The sequence below is a fragment of the Emys orbicularis genome, chromosome 2 (assembly GCF_028017835.1).
Source record: "Emys orbicularis isolate rEmyOrb1 chromosome 2, rEmyOrb1.hap1, whole genome shotgun sequence".
Taxonomy (NCBI): domain Eukaryota; kingdom Metazoa; phylum Chordata; order Testudines; family Emydidae; genus Emys; species Emys orbicularis.
Genome location: NC_088684.1, coordinates 130207662 through 130220679, shown reverse-complemented (window position 1 = coordinate 130220679; position 13018 = coordinate 130207662).

Genomic DNA, 13018 nt, shown 5'->3' with positions numbered 1-13018 from the left:
CCTTTCCCGTGACTCACGTTCTCAGTGCAGATCTCATTTTGATGACCACTCCTCAGCTGATGCACAAAGAACTTGCACAAGATCAGACCGCCCAGCCCACCCAACACCCTAGACAGACACAGAACATGCAAGCGCTGATTTTATGAGGTATTCTTTACTCACTTTTTCCTTTAGGACACAGAAAGGAAAGGGGGGAATAATACATTTGTGCTACCAGGTAAACGCCTGTGAATATTCAAGGGGAATATTCAGGAAAACAACCCACCCTGAGATAGATCAACAGAATTATCTACTTGCCTGTATCTATCATATCTATCAAGTGTATCCACTTGTATCTATCTTGTCCACCTACCTATCCATATCTCCTATGTCCACCTGTCTATTTACCTCTCTGTCTGCATTTCCAACTCAACTGTCACCATACCAAAATACAAATACAGGAGTAACTTTTTGTCTGGGAATAATTTCCTCTGCTCCTCCTTTTATTTTTAAGATAATTATGGAGAAAGATAGCTAGGGGGGAAAGGACCACTTTGTAGTCTCCTTTATTGGGTGAATCCCCTAGAAAGTAGTGTGTTTAACATCATACTGTAGGAGCTCATTCCAATCTACAGCAGTAGGGAGCACCAGCATCGTTGCAAATGCTCTGTCCCTATCTCCAAAGAATCCTGCCCTGGACTCTATTATTTGTGATGTCCCTGTAGGGCCATAGCATTTGTAGAGTGAGAGGGGCATTCCTGAGGCCAGGACCTTGAAATGCATCCAACATTGAACAGAGCACCAATGTAGAATGCAGAGCACTTGCGTTCTAAGCTTTCATCCCTCTGCCTCAGGCAGATAAGCTACAGCATGTTGGATCAAATGAAGCTTTCACATGGCCTGCGGCATCAGCCTTAGGCAAAGGGGGTTGCAGGAACACAGTAAAGAGTCAAGGAGTGCAATCTACTTGCTAACACCACACACACACACACACACACACACACACACACACCCCTCCACGAGGGGCATAGTTCCCAGTGCTGGTGCACTGTCTACACTGGTGCTTTGCAGTGCTCAGGGGGGTGTTTTTTCACACCCCTGAGCGAGAAAGTTGCAGCGCTGTAAAGTGCCAGTGTAGACAAGCTCTAAGACTATGCCAGTCACAGGGCAGATGCACTAAGGATGCATCCTCTTATTTATTGGTGGTCTCAGCAGACAGACGATCGCATACCATGTTCCTGTGTATGGAGCCATGGGTACTATTAGTGGATCAGCGAAAGGTCTGGTTGTTTTCAAGCTATAGAAATAAGCAGCCCAGCGGCAGGAAGTGAATAAATATCAACTGTCTGTAGTTTGGTGTATGAAGCGAGACATTTATTTCCCATGGGACCTGCAGTCAGAGTTTTAAAGTTCCTGGCCTTGAGTTTCTAAATTAGAAAAATAAACCGATAGATAAAGTGTAAAGTTCCAAACACTTTCTTACTCCTGATTAAGTCACTTTACATCCCATTTCTTAATGCAGGAGTGGATCCTGATTATGGGGGGGGGTTTTTTTTTTTTTACTTTGTTCACAGACATTCCATGGTAGTTGGCAGACACAGTGGATGCATGCACCTACTAGATAAATGCCAATTTTCATTCCATATGCCTGTCAGTCTCCTTTTCTCCCTTCATCCCACGGATACAGAGATATTCCTCAGCTGCTGGCTTCCCTTGAGCAGAGGCTCTGCAGTGATTAATAAATTACAGTCCAAGCGGATACTCATCTCTTTCTGTTAATGCAGTACCCTTTAGAGAATATTACCTGATAGCACAGTGTGACATCACTTCGGTAGAGCAGCTACTGTGCTCTGAATATTCTCCACAAAAAAATAACCAAAGATAGAAATAACTGCGCTGATTTTATTTCCATTGCCTTGGGCTCAAACATTGGGAGGGGGGAGAAAGGGGCACAGCAGGATATCAAAGCGATGACTACGTTGCCTCTTTTGCTCCACCTCTGTCCCTGACAAATTTGCAAGTCAGAAATTCTTAAAAACAGCACCATTAAAGTGGAAGTGCTCAGTAGAATACTAGCACCCATAAGGCAGGAAATGAAGGCACATGCAAACCCTGTAATCCTGATATGTATGCCTGGAATGACAGGTGTGCTTTTCCATGTGCGTGGGAATGTGCTCATGCCCTCTTCGCTTACAGCAACATCCCTTGCCTCATACATGAAACGAGGAAATGATGAAGCAGCCAAGATCTTTGAAGCCCAGGGACCTGAATGTTAACTACGAGTCAGATTCTACTTACCACCATTCTGGAATATTTTACAAATTCTGATTGTACCTTTAGATACATTATACAGCACTTTCCCCGAGGACTATGAATAGAAAGTATTTCCATAAGAAAACCAGAGGAAAAGAATTCCTGTTCTTGCCTATATGAATACAGTATCTCACTCCAAACCAAGACCTTGTAGAGAAAAATCAAATCACTGAGCACAAACTCCGAATAATCCCTCTAATATAAGTGACCTTCTAATCTCACTCCTTCCAATCCACATTCTGGATCTGATCTGGATGTCACTAAAGTTCTCTGCACTATTCATGTCTTTGCATAGATAAAAAGATGATAATCCACAGGATTCTTCATGTCTGTGGTTTTTCTGTGCTCGTACTGGTCTGAACAGTTTAAGAAAGTGAATGTTGTATCACTTCACTATGCTCTCAAAGGAACACACACAGGAAAACAATAAGACACCCTATTACCTGTGGATGAACACTTTTCACAAAACAATCACTCTGTATCTGACCAGGGCCGTCCTTAGGATTTATGGGGCCCTACGCAGTATTATTAAACTGGTGCCCCTATGCCGGTGCAACTGGTGCCCCTACGCCAGCGCATTCGGCTTTTGAATATGGCCCCTGCCTTATGCCTAGTAAGGAGACTGCAGCATGCGCTGGGTGAGCGGGAGACGACCCGCTCTGACCTGCTGTCCCGGTCATAGGCGTGGACTCCGTGGGTGGGTGCTCCGGGGCTGGAGCACCCACAGGGAAAATTTAGTGGGTGCAGAGCACCCACCAGCACCAAGCTCCCCCTCTACCCCCCTCACCAGCAGCCCAGTGCTTACCAACTCCTCCCCCTCCCTCCCAGTGCTTCCAGAGCACCACAAACAGCTGATTCACAGCGTTCAAGCTCCGGGAGGGAGGGGAAGGAGGCGGGCGGGGCCGTAGCAACAAAGAACGTGGCCCCCTCCGAACGGTGGCCCCCTCCGAACATATGTCCGGGCGGAGCCCCTTACAATGCAGAAACTGGAATGCGGTATTTATTTTGCCACTTTTAGGGGCCCCTTTCCTTGCGGGGCCCCTTCCGGTCGGAGGGTACGGAGGGCGCTCGCTACGCCTCTGGAGGCGGGGCAGGGGCTCGGGGGAAGGGGTGGAGTGGGGCCGGGGCCTGGAACAGGGGGGTTGGGTCGAGCACCCCAGCAAGATGAGAAGTCAGCGCGTATGGTCCCGATGGTACCCCAAATTTTCGGGTACCCTACGCAGCCGCGTATGCCTAAGGACAGTCCTGATCTGACCCCCTCAGTCCTCGTCCTCAGAAGGAAACCTGCACAACACCTTCAAATGAGGAGCCTGTGAGCTTGAATTCATAGCTTTGCTAGACAACAAAAAATCAGAGAGACAATTAGAGATACTGGTTTTAGGTCTCATTACAACAGTCTGCAACCCACTAATTCTCCTTTGTCCTATGACAGCAGGGGTGTAAAATTACTCACTTCAGTTTAAAGGGTTTCTTGCAACATGTCAAATCCTTATGCTTAGAGCCCTGCAAATCCGCAGATACCCACTTTATATCCATGGACCATGTTTGCAGATCGGATGGGGATACAAATTTTGTATCTGTGCAGGGCTCTACTTACGCTTAACAATCTGTTCCACCTTGTATGTAGCTGTGACACTATCACCTTTCCCAAACCTGAAGAACTACTGTGGAGCTCAAAAGATTGTGTTTTTCACCACCAAAAGTCTCCTCTCCCCCCGCCATCCCAAAAGAAAAAGATATTTCCTCACCCACCTTATCTAGGGTTACCATATTTAAAAATTAAAAAAAAGAGGACACTCCACAGGGCCCTGGCCCCGCCCCAACTCCGCCCCTTCCCCGCCCCCTCCCCTGAGCCCCCGCATTCCCCCTCCTCCCTCCCAGCCATGAAACAGCTGCCCGAGCGCTACCGGCTTCGGGCAGCCCCCAGACCTCCGGACCCTGCACCCCCGGCCGGGCACTTCCCCTCCCAGGCTCCGGCGGCAGCTGCTGCATGCTGCTCCCTGACTCCTCAGCTCTGTAAGAGCCGAGCTGCCCGAGCGCTACCGGCTTCGGGCAGCCCCCATGCCTCCGGACCCTGCGCCCCCGGAGCGGAAGTGCCCGGCCGGCAGCGCAGGGTCCGGAGGCAAGGGGGCTGCCCGAAGCCAGTAGCGCTCAGGCAGCTCGGCTCTTACAGAGCCGAGGAGTCAGGGAGCACAGCAGCCGCCGGAGCCCGCTCTAAGGTAAGCCAGGGATGCCAGAAGCTGGGAGTATTTTCCCCGGACATGTTCGGCTTTTTGGAAATTCCCCCCGGATGGGGGTTTGATTACCAAAAAGCCAGACATGTCCGGGAAAAACCGGACGTATGGTAACCCTACCTTATCCCTGGCCAAGGGGCTGTTCCTTAGAACGATGATCTCTCACAGGAAGTACAATGGGCAGTCAGTAGCTAGGCCTTTCAGAGGCAGAAAGTCAGCCTCTTTCACCAAGCTGTTTTTCTTGTTGTCCTTGATTTGACTCCCACACAAATTGCTGTTCAACTTCCCTCTGTAGTTTATTGACGTGGCCCTTGGTCTGACATTCTAGATATTTCTCAGCCTTCAGGGATCTACTCTAGTTTCAATTCGTGCTTTTTTCTCCCTCAATACTATATTGGATATTTGTTGTCTGTTTTTCCACACACTGTCTACTTTAAGAAGGGGCTTTCCCCCCAACCCCAGGCATTTTGACCATTAGCTGCAGATTTTCTAACTACTTCTTAAAGCCAATGTGTGGGATATTTTCCCCTTTCATTTTGAAGAAAGATGTAAAATAATTGCTTAGCGTCACTGCTGTGTTCCTGTTTTTTGCCTCTAATGTCCTAGCAGTCTTGAGAGCAGGCATTTTTTCCCCTCTTGAATGCTACCTTTCCTTACATGGGGGGAAAAAAACCAACAACCCCAAAACCACAGTCCTTTGTGCTTAGGTGAGTTGCGTTTTTGATAAAGCCCTTTCTAAAACTTGCCTGAATCATCCTAGCCATAGAATTCATCACTAATGGTGATTGCTTCCTTGTGTCAGCATTTCTTAGAAATTCTCATACAATATTGTATCTAACTTTCCCCCATTTGTTACTAGTGATCAAAGTTGTGGGGCTAAGGAGCCAGGACTCCTGGGTTCTGGTGCTAACTTTCCCAGAGGTTCTCAGTGTTACCTTTGGCTAGTCATTAATCCTTTTTCTGCCTCAGTATATCCATCTGCAAAACAGGAATAGAACACTCATTAGCTTTGTTAGGAGGGGCTGTCTGGATTGTGGAGATGAAAGGGACATAGTAGCCAAGGTGAATTTATGACAAGGAGGGGGGGGGGAAAGGAGGCGGCATGGGAATAGTGAGATGAGCTTTTGCCATGTTCACAAGTTTCAAGTGTCGCTGTAAAGGCAAGGTCTGTCTTTAGTGTGACTGGGAAGTGGACTGTGTGACGTTGTGCAGTCTATATGGTTTTATAAAAATATAAGTGAGTATAATGTAACTGGGATATGCTTCATGCAAAAGGTCTCTTGTAAGGTATCATTACAAAGCTTATAATCTACTGAGTGTGATCATCCGATTTGTATAAATGTACCACTCTTGTATCTAAAACTAGAAATATAAAACATAACTCTGAGGGCCTATTGTAATTATGTAAAGTGTGGGCCATTAATGATGGTTTGGAATCTTGATGACTCCCATTAACAAGGACCATTGTCTGCAGATGACTGTGTTTACCTGTGAGTCTTCCTGTATATGTGTGCTGGCAAGTGAGTAATGAAGTCTTGCAGTGACATGTGATCATGTCACCTGAACTGGAATCCATCTTTAACCTGGTGCTTTTCCAGTGAGGGGGGGTGGAAACCCAGAGAGACAAAGGGTTCCCGCCTTATGCAAAAGATATATAAAGGGGTGGAAGAGAACAGAGAGGGAGAGGAGCCATCATGGAGAATCCCCTAGATAACACCTAAGCTGGAACAAAAGCTGTACCAGGGGAAAGAATTGTGCCCAGGCCTGGAAGGTGTCCAGTCTGAGAAAAACTTCCTGAAGCATCTCTGAGGGTGAGATTATCTGTATTTAGTTTGATTAGGCATAGATTTGCGCATTTTATTTTATTTTGCTTGTGACTTACTTTGTTCTGTCTGTTACTACTTTGAACCACTTAAATCCTACTGTCTGTATTTAATAAAATCACCTTTTATTTAGTAATTTACTCAGAGTATGTATTAATACCTGGGGGAGCAAACAGCTGTGCATATCTCTCTATCAGTGTTATAGAGGGCGAACAATTTATGAGTTTACTCTGCATAAGCTTTATGCAGGGTAAAACGGATTTATCTGGGTTTAGACCCCATTGGGAGTTGGGCATCTGAGTGCTAAAGACAAGCACACTCCTGTGAGCTGGTTTTCAGGTAAACTTGCAGCTTTGGGACAAGCGATCCAGACCCTGAGTCTTTGTTAGAGCAGACTGGAGTGTCTGGCTCAGCAAGACAGGGTGCTGGAATCCTGAGCTGGCAGGGAAAACAGAAGCAGGGGTAGTCTTTGCACATTGGGTGGCAGCTCCCAAGGGGGTTTCTGTGATCCAACCCGTCACAGTGGCGTAGTCGGCAGGATCTGTGCACAGCTGATTGCTTTGAGATACTGGTAGTGATTTTAAGTGAATTTTAAGTGTGGTGGCTGAAGAACAGACAAAGTGGTTACTGGTTTGTTATTTTCTGTTTGCTTATTTCGGGAAAGGAAATTAGGGACAGAAAAGGAAGCAAAATAAGTAAGAATGAAGATCAAAAGAAGCTAAAACTACACAAGTTGCAAATTGCCCAGAAAGACTGAACAATGGGCGCTGGAAATGTCTCTGTTAACTAAGAAGCCCCTGAGCTGAGTACATCTCAGTTTCAGTGAACTGCAGATGGGTGTGGCCCAACCTCTGTCTGTGCTGAAGCTGACTGGAGTGTCTAACCTAGCAAGACAGGAGGGGAGGGGTGCCTGTTCTGGCAGGAGGGTGTTCTCTGTGGTATCCCAGCTCATCAAGTGATGGTCTCAAGGGAAGACAAATGGAAATTGATGTACAATTTGCCTGGGAAAAGGCTGCCCTGGAAAAAGAAAAGGCTGCCCACCAGCCTGGACTTAAGAGACAAAGCAATTAAGACCCAGAAGCATGACCTGGCTGTAATGGAGTGGAAGAGGTGCACAGAGACATGTATCCTGGAGCTGGAAGTTGGGGTCCTGGTGACTGCTGCGGTGGGAACAAACCCCAAGGACTCTAGCTGGAAGCAAACCCAACCTGAGTGAAAGGGGGGGGATTTTGCTGGCCAGCGAAAGGTCTCTCATAGCTGGTAGCTGTGAGCCTACAGCTGGATCAGGGTCTCTTTCCCTTTTGGGGGACACAGGAGTGTCTGCCCCATAGGGGAGCCCAAAAACGAATTTTAGGTATACTGCCTCCGCCATGGTCAGTGTCCAAGTCTCTGGCAGTAAGTTCAGGAGGAGGGTGTGACGTTGTGCAGTCTATATGGTTTTATAAAAATATAAGTGAGTATAATGTAACTGGGATATGCTTCATGCAAAAGGTCTCTTGTAAGGTATCATTACAAAGCTTATAATCTACTGAGTGTGATCATCCGATTTGTATAAATGTACCACTCTTGTATCTAAAACTAGAAATATAAAACATAACTCTGAGGGCCTATTGTAATTATGTAAAGTGTGGGCCATTAATGATGGTTTGGAATCTTGATGACTCCCATTAACAAGGACCATTGTCTGCAGATGACTGTGTTTACCTGTGAGTCTTCCTGTATATGTGTGCTGGCAAGTGAGTAATGAAGTCTTGCAGTGACATGTGATCATGTCACCTGAACTGGAATCCATCTTTAACCTGGTGCTTTTCCAGTGAGGGGGGGTGGAAACCCAGAGAGACAAAGGGTTCCCGCCTTATGCAAAAGATATATAAAGGGGTGGAAGAGAACAGAGAGGGAGAGGAGCCATCATGGAGAATCCCCTAGATAACACCTAAGCTGGAACAAAAGCTGTACCAGGGGAAAGAATTGTGCCCAGGCCTGGAAGGTGTCCAGTCTGAGAAAAACTTCCTGAAGCATCTCTGAGGGTGAGATTATCTGTATTTAGTTTGATTAGGCATAGATTTGCGCATTTTATTTTATTTTGCTTGTGACTTACTTTGTTCTGTCTGTTACTACTTTGAACCACTTAAATCCTACTGTCTGTATTTAATAAAATCACCTTTTATTTAGTAATTTACTCAGAGTATGTATTAATACCTGGGGGAGCAAACAGCTGTGCATATCTCTCTATCAGTGTTATAGAGGGCGAACAATTTATGAGTTTACTCTGCATAAGCTTTATGCAGGGTAAAACGGATTTATCTGGGTTTAGACCCCATTGGGAGTTGGGCATCTGAGTGCTAAAGACAAGCACACTCCTGTGAGCTGGTTTTCAGGTAAACTTGCAGCTTTGGGACAAGCGATCCAGACCCTGAGTCTTTGTTAGAGCAGACTGGAGTGTCTGGCTCAGCAAGACAGGGTGCTGGAATCCTGAGCTGGCAGGGAAAACAGAAGCAGGGGTAGTCTTTGCACATTGGGTGGCAGCTCCCAAGGGGGTTTCTGTGATCCAACCCGTCACAGTATTAGTGTGACTGGGAAGTGGACTGTATCATTTTGTTATAAACCTTGTAACCTCTGGAATGTACCATCAGCTGAAGTGGTAATTGAACAGATCTGAGATGGCCTGACAGCACCACAGATTTTATTTTTATCTGCTTCTCGCCGTCGCTTGATTTTTGACTTCCTTCTCATTCCCTTGGGCTTTTCCTCTTTTCCTGTTGCATCCTCTTGTAGCTACAGATTTAAAGCACCTAGTCCAGTCTCTGTGACTGTGCTCAGCAAGCAAGCAAGGGTCACATACTCCTGTTTAAAGATCCCAGAGCGAAGGTGAGAAAATAGCAGCTTTTCAAGTACTCTGAACGCTGCCTATCTGATCTACTAAAGCGCGATTCATTAACACAAGAGGCTGAATTAGTTAATGTTTGTAAGAAGCTTCAAGAGCGCGAGATGAAAGCGCGACGTGCTAGATTTCAAAAGAAATAGTTTATTGCAATTAATTCTCTACATTGCCTCCCTCATCCCGACCTCCTGCTGCTACATGATCAGCTTATCGCCAGGGAGAGATAAATGAAAGCTCTGGGTCACAGGGGCATGGATCTCAGAAACCCGGACCCTTTCTTTCTGCATCCAAAAGTTCTGTTGCCACTGCTCTTCATCCCACACCTGCATGACAATACAATCCCACCACTCAGTGCTTGTTTTCTGGAGCCCACAAGCAACGGTCTACCCTACGCAGCTGTTCTGTGAATGCCAAAAGCAATGTAAAGTTGCTCCTATCCATGTCACGCAGAATGTTGAGCGCCTGCAAGTCTTCTTCAGTTAGGAACTTCATGATTAACTGCTCTGCCATCCACGATGTCTTGACAGTTAAGAGCACAGGAGAGCAGTGCGGGATCCATCCCTTCTCACAAAGATGCCGCAGTGCACAGCAAAGAAGGGCCGTTGCAAAAATGCCATGAAATAAAGCCGTAAGCCCATGGATTGCTGGGACAAAAAGCAATGCATCACGAGACATTGAGTCCGGTCCCAAGATCGGCCGCGATCTGCTCCGCCTTCCCACAACACCTAGCGACACAAGGTGTTGAGTTGGACTGTGGGATGGGTACCCACGGTGCATTGCTCACACTATCCATGATGGTGCCCCCACTGTGGACGCGATCTGCCGACAGAGGGAGCAAGTGTGAACATGAGATTCCGATTTTTATGATGTCGACTTCTGGGTGTCAACATCACTTTTGTCAGCAAAAGTTGTTAGTGTAGACAGGGCCTAAGGGAGGAATGACACTGGCACAGGCCCTTAATGCAGTGCGGGTGAGCCAGGAAACCTTTTTACGTAGGGACTTTAGAAGCTTGGTGCAAGTCTGCCAGGGGCTGGTCAGTTTAGAGGCAGTTACTTCGGGGCACCCCAAACAATCACTCACAGCTATCAATAAATCCTGGATACCGATGCACTTCCCTGACACAGTGCTCTGCCCCAACGTCCTTCGTGACTCCCAGCCCAGACTGTGCCCAGCAACAGACCCTAGTTGCTAGCCTTGAAATAAGGTATCTGGAGCTTCGATGGGATCATACATAGCCTGTTAATATATGAACAGGCTATGTATGATCCCAGCTGATATCCACCCGCACTCTGAGTAAATCCAGCTGTGCCCTGCCAGATGTATGCACCCAAGCCCAAAAAGCACCTCCTCCTCTGCCGACACCTGACTGTGTCCCAGCCAGAGGAGATGACTCACAGGTAAAGCTACAAGTCTGTGGGGTATTTAGTGCACTGGATGAGGTACACCACATATTGTGATAGGCATGTGTAGGACCCATGGATGTTGAAAGGTGTGTTGTGCTATTGACCATAGCGGTGGAGATATGTCTGCAGGTTTTGCATCTGTTGTTCTGGCAGATTGTGGTGCCACTTTGAGTTAGAGGGTCCTGCTCTGTGGGAAGCTGACTTAGGATTATGAGCTTGGCACGTTGTTTAAAGGTCAGAACAGGAGGTTTGAGAAAGATTGCTTTCGGGACGTGGCCCCCCCATCGAGTATGGGTTGTAATTTTTTTTAATGAGATCTTGTACGAGTTCCAGTGTGGGATGGTAGGTGACAACTAGGGGTGTGCGGTCGGAGGGAGTTCTGTATTGAAGCAAGTTCTCTCTGGGTATTTGGGGGACCCATTCCATAACGTGATCCACTTCTCTGGTGGCGTGTCCTTGTTTGCTGAAGACAGTTTTAAGTGCGTATCCCAGACTTCCTCCTCAGAGCATATCCACTGATTTGCATCACAGATCCAGCAACCACTCCAAACACACTGAGAAATCCATTACCTACAGCCAGATACCACAGAGTATGCTCCACGGAGAAAATCTAGGATATCACAACCTCTCCCCCCCCCCCCCCCCAACCTCATCAGAAGAATATCTGGCTTCTCAGTCCTCATCCTCAAAGGAAACCTGCACAACACCTTCAAGAGAGGAGCCTGGGAACTTAAATCCATAACTTTGCTAGACACCTAAAATCATGGACTCAGTGGAGACACTGGTTTTAGGTCTCATTAAAACGATCTGTAACCCATCTATAACTTTGTCCTAGGACTGCAGAGGTGTTAATTGCTCACTTCATTTTAAATGGTTTCCTGCAACTGTTAACTCCTGATGCTTAACTATCTATTCCACTTTGTATTTAGCTGGGACCCTGATTACCTTTCCCAGACCTGAAGAAGAGCTCTGTGGTGTTCAAAAGCTTGTTTCTTTTATCCAATGAAGTTGGCCCAATAAAATGTATTACCTATTAATTTTTTTAACTGTGCAATTTAAATTAACCGTGATTAATCGCACTGTTAATGGAATACCATTATTTAAATATTTTTACATTTTCAAATATATTGATTTCAATTACAAACACAGAATACAAAGTGTACATTGCTCACTTTATATTCATTTTTATTACAAATATTTGCACTGTAAAAAAACAAAATAGTATTTTTCAATTAATCTAATACAAGTACTGTAGTGCAATCATGAAAGTTGAACTTACAAATGTAGAATTATGTACAAAAAAACCCTGCATTTGAAAATAAAACAATGTAAAATTTTAGAGCCCACAAGTCCACTCAATTCTACTTCTTGTCAGCCAATCACTCAGACAAACAAGTTTGTTTACATTTACGGGAGATAATGCTGCCCACTTCTTGTTTACAATATTACCTGAAAGTGAGAACAGGTGTTTGCATGGCTGCCAGATGCACTAAAGATTCGTATGTCCCTTCATGCTTCAAACACCATTCCAGAGGACATGCCTCCATGCTGATAACAGGTTCTGCTCGATAATCATCCAAAGCAGTGCGGAGATGCCACCAGCAGAAGGTTGATTTTCTTTTTTGGTGGTTCGGGTTCTGTAGTTTCTGCATTGGAGTGTTGCTCTTTTAAGACTTCTGAAAGCATGCTCCACACCTCGTCCCTCTCAGATTTTGGAAGGCACTTCAGAGTCTTAAAGCTTGGGTTGAGTGATATAGCTATCTTTAGAAATCTCACATTGGTACCTTCTTTGCGTTGTGTCAAATCTGCAATGAAAGTGTTCTTAAAAACAAGCGTGCTGGATCATCCTCCGAAACTGCTATAACATGAAATATATGGCAGAATGGGGGTGAAACAAAGTAGGAGACATACTATTCTCAACCCAAGGAGTTCAGCCACAAATTTAATTAATGCATTTTTTTAAAAAATGAGCATCATCAGCATGGAAGCATGTCCTCTGGAATCATGAAGGGGCATATGAACGTTTAGCATATCTGGCACGTAAATACCTTGCAACGCCGGCTACAAAAGTGCCATGCAAATACCTGTTCTCACTTTCAGGTGACATTGTAAATAAGAAGCGAGCAGCATTATCTCCCGTAAATGTAAACAAACTTGTTTGGCTTAGCGATTGGCTGAACAAGAAGTAGGACTGAGTGGACTTGTAAGCTCTAAAGTTTTACATTGTTACATAACTGCACTAAAACAAAAACAAAAACAAACATCTACATTTGTAAATTGCACTGTCACCATAAAGAGATTGCACTTGTATGAAGTAAATTGAAAAATACTATCTCTTTTGTTTGCCATTTTTACAGTGCAAATATTTGTAATAAAAACAATAA